Consider the following 12044-nt stretch of genomic DNA (forward strand, 5'->3'; position numbering starts at 1 on the left):
TTCTCCGCAATAATAATTTTAATTGATATTTGTGACATGTAATTGATTTTATTGAATGGAATTTGTTGAAAAAAAGCCGCAACCCAACCCAATATACATACATGCACACACACACACACACACACACACACACACACACACACACACACACACACACACACACACACATATATATATATATATGAATAGTACATAGAAGATTGTTCATCTATATAATAATTATGCACCTATACATATATATACATACATACATTCACACATACATACATACATACATACATACATACATACATATATATATATATATATATATGTATATATTTACGGCAAGAAGAAAATGGAGTGAATCCAGAGATAGTATGCATTAACTGTTAGATTATATTATGTCTATTTATTTTACATTATGAGTATTTATACACATATACAAATGTTTTGTTTAACATACATAAAAAAGTACCAGTAATTTCTAGAATAGAAAAAGAAGAACAGTTCCTTACAGCTGTTTCTGCCAAGATGTCACTGTACCCCACATATTATTTCCATCTTTTCAGTGTACTGTAGTGATCAGTACATAACATTAAGGTACTTAGCAGTACCTTAATATATATATACGCTTACATACATATATGAATATGCAAAAAAACAAAACGAAGGCTTCCAAACTACGGAGAAGCACGTCCACAAAGGTGTTTATTCAATAACTATATAATGGTAATAATAATAATAATAATAATAATAATAATGATAATAATAATAATGATAATAATAATAATAATAATAATGATAATAATAATAATAATAATAATAATAATAATAATAATAATAATAATAATAATGATAATAATAATAATGATAATAATAGTAATAATAATACACACCTCTAACAGAATTGCTAAATAGAACTGGATGCGGTTACAAATGCTATGGAAAAACAGTCAGCCACCTTCTATATATGGATGACCTAAAATTATATGCAAAAAACGACAAAGAGCTAGAAACACTACTACAGACAGTACACGGCTTTACCAAGGAAATAGAAATGAAATTCGGATTAGAAAAATGTGCCAAAGCAACCCTGAAAAGAGGAAAATTAGTTAAAAGTAGCAATATAACACTAGATAAAGCCAATGAAATAAGAGAACTAGACGAAAGCCAACCATATAAGTATTTAGGAGTCAATGAACTAGATAGGATACAACATACACAAATGAAAGAAAAAATAAAGAAAGAGTACTATAGACGAGTTAGATCAATACTAAAAACAGAGCTCAATGCTAAAAACAAGATAATGGGTATCAACACTTTAGCTGTCCCAGTTATAAGCTACAGCTACAACATCCTTAACTGGACACTAAACGAACTATGTAAAATAGACAGGAAAACAAGAAAAATAATGACAGGATATAGGATGCACCACCCAAAATCTGACATAGAAAGGCTATATATACAACGCACAGAAGGTGGCAGGGGTCTTATACAGCTAGAAAACTATTATAAAATAACCACCATAGGACTGCAAAAATACCTACTCCAGAAGCAAGGGAAACTAATACAAATAGCCACAAAACACGAGCAAAACAAAAAACTGTTTTCAGTATTTAAGGAAGCTGACAAATACAAACAAGAAATCAATCTACCTAACAAATACGAAGAAGAAGAAGAAGAAGAAACAACAAAAGCTATAAAACAAATGAAATCCAAACTAAAACTAGAACAGCAACGGACCATGATAAAACGATGGCAAGAAAAGCCCCTACATGGTAAATACTGGGCTAAACTAAATGCGAAAGAAATAGACAGAGAAAAATCCCAGCGATGGCTGAGAAGCTCAGGACTCAAAGCAGAGACTGAAGGATTTTTAATTGCTGCACAAGACCAAAGCCTCCCCACCAGAAATTACCAAAAACACATAATGAAAAGAAATATAACAAGTAACTGTAGAATATGTGGAGATCGACAAGAAACAATAAATCATATTATCTCTGGCTGCCCAGTCCTGGCTAAGAAGGAATATATTCACAGACACGACAGAGCTGGGACCTATATACACTGGAAGCTATGCCAACATTATGGAATAGCAACAGAAAAAAGATGGTATAAACACACGCCAGAAAAGGTCACAGAAAACGAGAAAGCAACCATACTCTGGGATATGCCAATACACACAGATAGAGAAATTAAGGCAAATAGACCAGATATAGTTGTCAAAGATCATGAAGAAAAAAAATGCCTTCTAATTGATGTTTCAATACCAGCAGATGACAACGTTTCTCTAAAAGAAATGGAAAAACTTTCAAAATACAAAGACCTGGAAATAGAGATAACTCGAATGTGGAATCTAAAAACAGAAACAATTCCTATCATAGTAGGTGCCTTAGGTATAATAAAAAAATATTCAGACAAATACATAACAAAAACACCAGGACTTACAAATATATATAACATACAGAAAATTGCACTACTGGGTACTGCACACATTCTACGCAAAACACTTTCAATACAGTAAACATAAGAGCACCACAGCAAACCACAGCACATACCCAAGGCGCACAGAGCTGCGCTCGGTAGTGAAGTGAAAGCACGTTATAAAAATAAAACTACTGAATAATAATAATAATAATAATAATAATAATAATAATAATAATAATAATAATAATAATAATAATAATAATAATAATAATAATGATAATAATAATAATAATAATAATAATAATGATAATAATAATAATGATAATAATAATAATAATAATAATAATGATAATAATAATAATAATAATAATAATGATAATGATAATAATAATAATAATAATAATAATAATAATAATAATAATAATAATAATAATGATAATAATAATAATAATGATAATAATAATAATAATAATAATGATAATAATAATAATAATAATAATAATAATAATAATAATGATAATGATAATAATAATAATAATAATAATAATAATAATAATAATAATGATAATAATAATAATGAAACTAATAATACAGAATCCAAGGAGAACGACATAAGCTAGACTGAAGTAGCCTGAACCAGTGGGAATCGTACGTAACATGAACGCTTACATTGCTCCGTATACGTCCCATAAACTCAAATAGACAACTCATGAATTTCTGTCAAATACATGCTTATATATATATATATATATATATATATATATATATATATATATAAAATATGAAATACCACAAGGTATAGAAAATATGAAATACCACAAGGTATAGAAAATATGAAATACCACAAGGTATAGAAAATATGAAATACCACAAGGTATAGAAAATACATATTCGCCTTTATATATTTATATATTTAATCCTTTATATTGAACACTCAATATTTCATCTATTCAATAAGACATATTCCATATATTCAATAAGCCATTCAATACTTTATTTCATATTATATATTGTATATTATATTATATATTGTATATTCCATATTCTATATCCCACATTGGTTTTGCAAGAATATAAATAAAACATAAAAAACAGACAGTGTTGGAACTCTTTTAAACAAAATAATATATTCCTCTATACACAATCATACAAAAAAAACCGTTTTTTGTATTTATTTTTACTCACACACACACACACACACACACACACACACACATATATATATATATATATATACTCTCTGAATTTTTCTTAGTTTCCACTCACAAACATCTTTCGAATCAGGACCAAAGTTTCCATCCATTGGGACTGAAATTGCAACCGTGCTGTTCAAATGCATATTGTTCCCACGCAATAACGTCCGTATTTGTCGTATTACCATGATTTCATAGCTTTCTCGTTTGTCACTTAAAAGTCTTTCATGAAATTTTCTTCAATTTTTCCCACTCTTCGTCACTTGGTAGATTGCGCAGTAAGCGCTATTAACGTGTTGAGTAACATGGCCGTACAGACAGGACTTTGAGGCATTATATCCTGTTCACACCGAAAATATAGTTGTAGAATGTTACATAAATCACGTCCATTCCTCGAGGTTCATATACAAAGCAAAACTTTATGTCAGAACAATGTATTTGTGAAAACATTTAAATGGGTTCAGAATACGTCAACGTCCACATATACAAGTTGACATTAGCGCTGCAAACAATAACCTCTAGCAATCTCCTGGCGCCTACTTACGAGTAGAAATGAAAATGTAATAAAGTTCTTCTTGCTACAAAATTATTGGCTTAAATTAAAAAAACATTAACTTTCGATAGTGACTCATTTCGTGACATTTCCATTCCCTTACAACTGAATTTGGGATAAAATAAGAGGAAAACAGTTTGCATGTTATATATTTCTTTATATATCATTAATATTATTTAATAGTGAGGAAGTTCACTGCTCAGGTTCAGAATATTCGTCACAATTAACCAGACCTGTAACGTGACAAAGATGTGTTCAATAGAGTGGTTTTAGCAGAGGCATTTTTTGTTCTTTGAAGTAAACTTGTAATTCGAAAGGCAATATTTAAGGAAAAAGTATTTGTTACTGCTATCTATGCGTTTTCTTGTGTTTTAACGGTCACCTCTTGAAAATCGTTGTTTGATTACCTCCCCGTATCATGCACCGTTTGAAAATAAATAAGTTGTTGGTTTCTTCTATAGAAGAAACAAGCAAATATGAAAAGGAATGCACATTTACATAACTGTGCTAATGTTGCTGTACAGTTCTTAAATATCACTCGCATTTTTATAGCTTACTTAGTGTATATCGCAATAAAATTGTATTGGGAAGGGACCGATGTCATAAATAAATAAGCAATAGTAAAATAGAGACATTTATATTAAAATTGCAATAATTACCTAATGTTAAACTTTTTCCATCTGTTTAATTTTTCAACCGACGCGCTGAAACGAATATTTGATATATTAGGATTGATATTAATACCCTCTATTCCAATTTCATTAATTAGCTCCAGAGATGCTGTTATGAATTGAATAGAAGTTCCTTATACAAATATTTATGTGCTAAGATTTAACTGCCTGAAATTTAATGAGGAATTAATGCAGATACCCATCTATTTCGTTATCGCGTTTCAGTTTTGCATAATACTGTTTAAATCGAAGCTTAATATAGTTTTTCATATTGTGTGTGAAATAATAAAAATAAAACAATTGCAAGCGAAATATCAGAAAATTTGTTACTTCGGTTAGACAGAGAATATTTGATCGATGTGGTCCTATAGCCATTATAACATCCATTAGGTAACGTTTGTGCTCTGATTTAGAGACAAGAATCTGTACTATATGAGATCTAATTGACACACGCAATCGATTTAATGGAAGACCAATATTTCAATGATAAATATTGTTTCGGATTATGGGACAAAGCTTGTAGGATAAGAATTTCTATTTTGAAATCCCATGATGCTTGTGGACACTACTTGTGTTACTAGGTCTATTGTTTCGTAGAAGGTTTCTCTTGCAAACACAAATAACCATATACACTAAAAAAATGTCATGTTATGTATTACAAATATGAATTTCAGTTGAATGAAAGAGAAAAGTTAGTACGCTATCGTCTCATTGATTAAATTAATGTAAGTATCATTTATAATGAATTATGCAGAAACAATGCAAATTAAAGTAATTACCTTAGGTAGGCATTTTGAAGTGAGCATGGTGTGAAACGTGACAGCACAGTCTCTACGAACGTCTTTCAGACAAAAATAATATTCAACCCAACGTCTGTAAGATAAAGACAAGACGGTTTTCATTTCGAATCTAAAGTAATCGTTTATTAACATTATTATCAAGAAATGCTAGAACCATGCTTCTCGTACTACGAGAGCCTACCATTTATTCGGTTCTTAAATCTGTGCTTGACTGAGTGCTTACTAGCATATACTGATTTACATTGAATCGAATTCTCTTGTAACCGAAATATCTTCTGTTTCACATGCAAATTTTTAATGCTTGGGTTAATGCGTAGAAACTTCTACACTTTGTATATCTGTTAGAACACTTTTGTAGATGGCAAAGCTGCTGACTTAAAAAAGGAAGGATACAACATATGGTATATTAGATAAAGTATTTTAGACTAATATATAATGGCCATGATTTGAAAGCAATTAATCCTAACTATTCTTATCCACTGATAAGTTTTAGTATTTAAACAATTTCGAATATTCAAAACCGTTCCTATATTTAAACATTCGATGATCAGAAGGATTTTCGAAACGATAGAACATATAGATTTACGAACGGTATAGTTAAATTGTTTCAGTTATTTGACCGTGAGCATGCTGGGACAACGCCTTGTAATGGAAGGAATTGAAAACTGAAAGCCAAGCAGAAATGATACTTTATATTCGCTAGCTGAGTAGATCGGAGCAACATGAAAGGCCTTGCTCAAGGACACCACACTCAGCCGACTATGGCATTGCGAACCTTACGATTATGAGCCGAGTACACTAACCATTAAGCCACGCTCCTTTCAGAGTACAAATCATTTCGTAAGTAAGCATTCCTAATAAGAATCGAATTAAAGTATTCTTATTCAATATACGGTTATACGGTTATAATAAATGACGCTAAAAATAGTTAATCTGCAAACATAATTATTTAATAGTAATAATAAACATTTTATTTTTGCTGTCGTGAAAACAACTTTCAAGTATTTTTCTTCCACAATATCAAAAGATTTTGATTGATCCAAATCGGTGAGCGCTCCAGTCATGCCAGTTTCTTTACCCGCCCTCTCTATGATGTAACGCGTAAGGTGAACTTTGTCGTGAATAGTACTATTTGGGATGGCGAGCAGCAATTCTTACGTTTATTACGGCACAGTGGAATGATTCCTTGGCTTGTACTCCGTTGCAAATCTCACTTCCACAATGCCGAAGTGATTTCCTCTTGTCATATATATTTTGTTGGTCCAAACTTCCTTCAAGTTCATTTCCAACAGTTTTGGGGCTGCTCGTTCTACCCTTTTCTACTTTATATTTAAAATTCTGTGGATCACTGTTTTTCGATCGGTTTCCTTTATAATTTCCTGAGAGGTGTTAAGGAAAACGTTGTTTCCATCTTTCCTATTCATTTTCTTGTTTTTTTCTTCCTTCTCCTGTGCAGAAACAATAATGGTGGTTCAACCTCCCGCTCTCACACACTCGCTCAGTCGTCATTGTTGTTCTTGGTTTAAATTTTCCAAAATTTTCAGAGAAAACTTTCGGATAAAAATGGTTATTTAGTCCTCAAAATGGGGCTTTTTTCAACAAAAACTAGTTCTCTATGTGGGCAGCCAGCTGGGAACAGAAATGAAACAATACAAATAAAAGTTCGACAATTTGAGACATAGAAATTTAAAATAACTTCAGGACCTCCAAAACGTGTGACTTATAACGATAAGTAACAACAGAGATATCTACTACTAACATTGAAGTCTGAGACGTTTGCAGGAAATCCTCGCCCTGCCCCTGTCGGTGCATAGGCAGCCAGCACTCTGAAGGCACCACCGTCACTGTTGCTTACATCTAGGACCACGAGCTTACCTACTATGTCCAGGAAATCTCTCTTCATTTTCAAAATCAGACATTTTCCAGAAAAGCACCGGGGTACCACCACTGCCCCCTTCCGGTCGACACGGAGATAGGCCGGGAGGGGGCAGTAACAACAACAGCAACAACAACAACAACAACAACAACAACAACAACAACAACAACAACAAAACAACAACAACAACAATAATAATAATAATAATAATAATAATAATAATAATAATCATACGTACACGCATTCTGCACTAAGTGTTGGGGATGGCGTGATGGAAGTCGATTTATGCAGGCAATAAGTAGTGGCCAATCTACCGCACTCGGATAGCACATCAGCAGCAGCACCTAAAGGATTTATTTAATTACTAATAATTAGTGATACACATACTGGGTGTGTAATCATTATGTTTAAAAAAGAAAGCAAAAATGAAAGAAAAATGCTGAAGCGTTAATGTAGAGCTAAATTCGGATCCGCGTTCTCTCAGTAGGCAATTATAATATGTGTTTCATGAATGATATCACTGTTGTTCTGATTCCGTTATAACTTCACAGGTGACGATGTCGTACGATTATTTGGTGATTCTTTACTACAAAATATTTGGAAGGTGAACATTTTTATAATTTTGTCATAGTCTTTTATTCTTTCATTCTATTATTTGTTTCCGTTATTAGAGTGCAGCCATGCTGGAGCACCACCTTTAGTCGAACAAATCGAACCCAGGACTTACTCTTTGAAAGCTTAGTACTCATCCTATCGGTCTCTGGCCTACGGGGATGTAAAGACGCCAATATCGGTTGTCAAGCAAGAGTGGCGGTGATGCGGGGGCAAACACAAACACTCAATTATGCACACATACCCACATATATATAGATGACAGTTTTTTTGCAGTTTCCGTCTACCAAATCCACTCACAAGCCTTATATATTCATACACACGCATATATATATATATATATATATATATATATATATATATATATATATATAATTCAAAGGGTCAGCCTTGTCACACTGTGTCACGCTGAATATCCCCGAGAGCTACGTTAAGGGTACACGTGTCTGTGGAGTGCTCAGCCACTTGCACGTTAATTTCACAAGCAGGCTGTTCCGTTGATCGGATCAATTGGAACCCTCGTCGTCGTAAGCGACGGAGTGCCAACAACAACGAATATGTGTGTAGGATTTGAAGTTGTTTGACCAATTATGTTGATTAAGTTTTAACCAAAAGTTATATATGCATATATATATATGTATATACATAATATATATATATATATATATATATATATATATATATATATATATATATATATATATATATATATATATATATATATAACATCATTTCTATGTAATCATTTAATATATGAATATGGATTCTGTATTTTATACACCAGATGTAAATGTTATGAAAAACTGAAAAGAAAATATTTCAATATTGCAGCTTACCTCCAAAGAGAAGAAACACGAAGAATAAAGTTTTCATGTCTTTTCTTTTACGCGTTAAAAGAAACGAATAGTGCTATAGCAATCAATAATGTTGTATTGTTACATGTAATGACATACAGTGTAACATATGCGAGGCAACAGTAAAACAAAACAGCGTAATTCAATTAAGTCTGTCATATTAGATTAGAGAGAGAGACAATAGTTCTTTCGCCTGAAAACGACTTATGCGTAGATACGTAAATAAAAACTTACAGTTGAATATTTATTTTTTCTGTTTAGATAATTATATAACCTATAGTCAATAAAATGAAGCGTAATAACTTTGTGGAATACTTATCCCCTATTGTTTCATTTGTGTTTCATATTGCAGTGCAACCATGCTGGAGCATAACGAAGGTTTTACTAAACAAATCGACCTCAATACTTACTTTTTAAGACTTGTACTGAATCTATTGTTTCTACAACTATATACTCTACTTCCTCAGATCTCTTCATAGATTAAATGAAGAAGCCAATCCCTCTTGCAAACATTATTATTATTATTATTATTATTATTATTATTATTATTATTATTATTATTATTATTATTATAACAAATTATTATTATTATAAAAATCCCACAAAAACAACGTGTGACTGATGCCTGATCAACGGGGCAAGAGAACTTCTTATATTTCTTCGCAGGTGTACACTCAGAATTGATCATTTCACACTGGCCATTCTTCCAGCATTCACCCACATTTCAACAAACTTACAAGAAAGCAACACTTCCCTTTCCATCCTCAACTTTCTTTTCAAGTGAAACTTGAAAAAGTCGATGACGGCTAGGCCAAAAAGGAAAGTGCCTCCTTTAGACCTTCCAGACACGTCCGCCCTACTGCCTCTTTCGCTATAGCCACCAGAGAAATAATAACTGTCACCCGGCCAAAGGAGGGTGGTGAGGATATCCGCACTACGGATTCATCAGATAGCCGGTTCCGTTTCACATGCGACATAGGGTGTTCGACATAAACCCACATACCAGCAATACTCGGGCACTGGACGAAGTCGTGCAGAACGGTTTCATCGTTCTACACGCACCTCAGGCCGGCTCGGCTGACGGCACTTCCACGCCTGACAAGTTTATCCCAAGCAGACAGCGTCTTTCTGTTGCACCTTCCACAGAAAGCGGAAGAATAAGTGCACCTGCTTCGTCAACCAGCAAACGAAGCAAGGCATAACGGTCAAGCGGTAATAGATGACGGATACGAAGTACACATTCGCCACCTCTGCTCAACCTTACAGAGACAGCTTCGTCTCGGCCCATTTCTGTGTGTGATTGGATAAGCTGTTCGTCACCAGATCCATCTATTTCTCCATCTGGATATCTGGACCGAAGCAGACAGTCTGTCCAGTATCCTACGATGGCTGTCCAGCGCCCTACAACGACTTGGTGTTACAAGCCCACTGGCGTGAATTTTTGTTCTTATCACCGTTTCATATCCTTTCAGTGTGTGTCCAATGAGATCTATATGTCTCTGGCTCGATACTCTCACGGCGATATCATCAGAGTAAGCAGATACACTTCTCACACATCTTAAATCACACTGGACACCACTCAAAGCCTCCTACTTCAGCAGTAGTGATTCAAGTATCAGTTCATACCGAAGATATGAGAGAGAGAAACCTTGCCAGACCGAGCGCTAGATGCTGAATTATTCCAACCGGTGACCATTCAACCGAACAACCGCACAGATATCAATGCAAAAAGAGATCCAACATCGGAAAGCCTGACCGAAACCGAGTATTGATTGTCGACGCCATAAACGGTTTTAGATTGATCTAAGTTGTTCAGAGTCCCACCCGTGTGAGCTTCGTTACCCACTATCTCACTCTGATGTAGCGACTGACGTAGTGGTTGTCCGGAATAGTCCTGGTTAGCATGGCGCTTACGCCTAGCAAACGAGCTTGTCCACGACAAGAGCCAAAATCTTGGCTAATACATTGGCCAAAATCTTTAACCCTGCATGAAGCAAAGTGATGGGCCTGTAATTTTCTATAACGTGCCACCGCCTCTCGACATAGAAATATGAAAAATCTTCTATTCTGCTGCCAGTTGTAGTAGACGTCTGCAACGAGGACCGCAAATAAGTCTGGCATGGATATATAAAGCTGGTAGGGCAGACCGTCCAAACCCGTCTATATTACTCTCGTGTAACTCTTCAACGCTTCCTGTAAGACCGCGGCTGTTATTGGCCTTTCGCAGCAATCCCCTTTGCACGTAGAGAGTCACAGCAGGATGTCCAAGTGGCCACCGAAATCTACCCTGTTATCCGTTCTATCATTCGTCCTGAACAGTCGAGAAAAGTACTGCTGAAAGCCGCATACGTCTGTTTTGCTTCGAACATCACGCGCTCGTTCTGGTCCACTAAAGACCGAATGTTGGCTTGTTGTCACGTTTTGTCTACGTCACTGGAGCACCTCGTGACGCTTCTTTTCCTCAAACACACACACACACATGCGCGCGCGCGTGCGTTTTTGGCGATGAATTCTAAGCGTACAAAGACGACTTAAAGAAGAAGAATTGGAGTTACTGATTTTAAATGGTTCAATATTTCGTGATCCTCTCATTTTATTGTGAATATTCATAAATGTAAATTGTACATAAGGGTGTCCTATATTATTCTTAGGTCATATCGAACAAAATTACTAAATACATTCACTGATGTAATCTCCTCTCGCAACCATAAATATTTTCGTTCCTTTTTGAATATATACATAAATAAATTTAAACATATGAGTTGAGCTGGATTTGAAACTGGATAGTGATCTCTGAATTCTATTCAATCATTTGATTGTGAAAAAAAAAATATGAATTTTAGAATAGGCCTTGCTGATAGAATCATGCATTTAATTATTTTTTTATTTAAAAAATCTTTTTATTTGTAGGCCCATTAAATTTATTCCGTACTCACCATATATAAGTGTTCTTTTTCCTGTTCTTTTAATAATAATGAGGGATTACCAGATCGGGGACCCACAATGGTGGAGACAAAGTTTTGGTTTCGATAAAGGGGTCACTGCTAATTTGGTGTTTTAGTGTGTAATGGATTGT

The 12044-nt window shown here is 34.0% G+C and overlaps 2 long non-coding RNA genes across 4 annotated transcripts in view; one reads left to right on the forward strand and one right to left on the reverse strand.

The window, feature by feature from the left end:
• Positions 1–9180, reverse strand: LOC149132074 (uncharacterized). Of its 3 annotated transcripts, none has more exons than XR_016245064.1 (5): positions 8951–9180; positions 7741–7846; positions 5606–5699; positions 4815–4859; positions 1–961 (listed from the first exon to the last, which is right to left on the reverse strand). It is a non-coding gene; the product is annotated as an uncharacterized LOC149132074 (long non-coding RNA). The 3 variants fall into 3 exon arrangements; XR_016245063.1 differs by lacking the exon at positions 1–961 and adding an exon at positions 4292–4610; XR_016245062.1 differs by lacking the exon at positions 1–961 and adding an exon at positions 4292–4388 and having other exon boundaries at positions 8951–9178.
• LOC149132075 (uncharacterized) overlaps positions 7747–12044 on the forward strand; it is an 18148-nt gene continuing 13850 nt past the window's right edge. Inside the window, exon 1 of the long non-coding RNA XR_016245057.1 lies at positions 7747–8106. This is a non-coding gene — a long non-coding RNA (uncharacterized LOC149132075). The remainder of the gene's footprint in view (positions 8107–12044) is intronic.

This window comes from Octopus bimaculoides, chromosome 18 (assembly GCF_046866305.1).
Source record: "Octopus bimaculoides isolate indiv1 chromosome 18, ASM4686630v1, whole genome shotgun sequence".
NCBI lineage: Eukaryota > Metazoa > Mollusca > Cephalopoda > Octopoda > Octopodidae > Octopus > Octopus bimaculoides.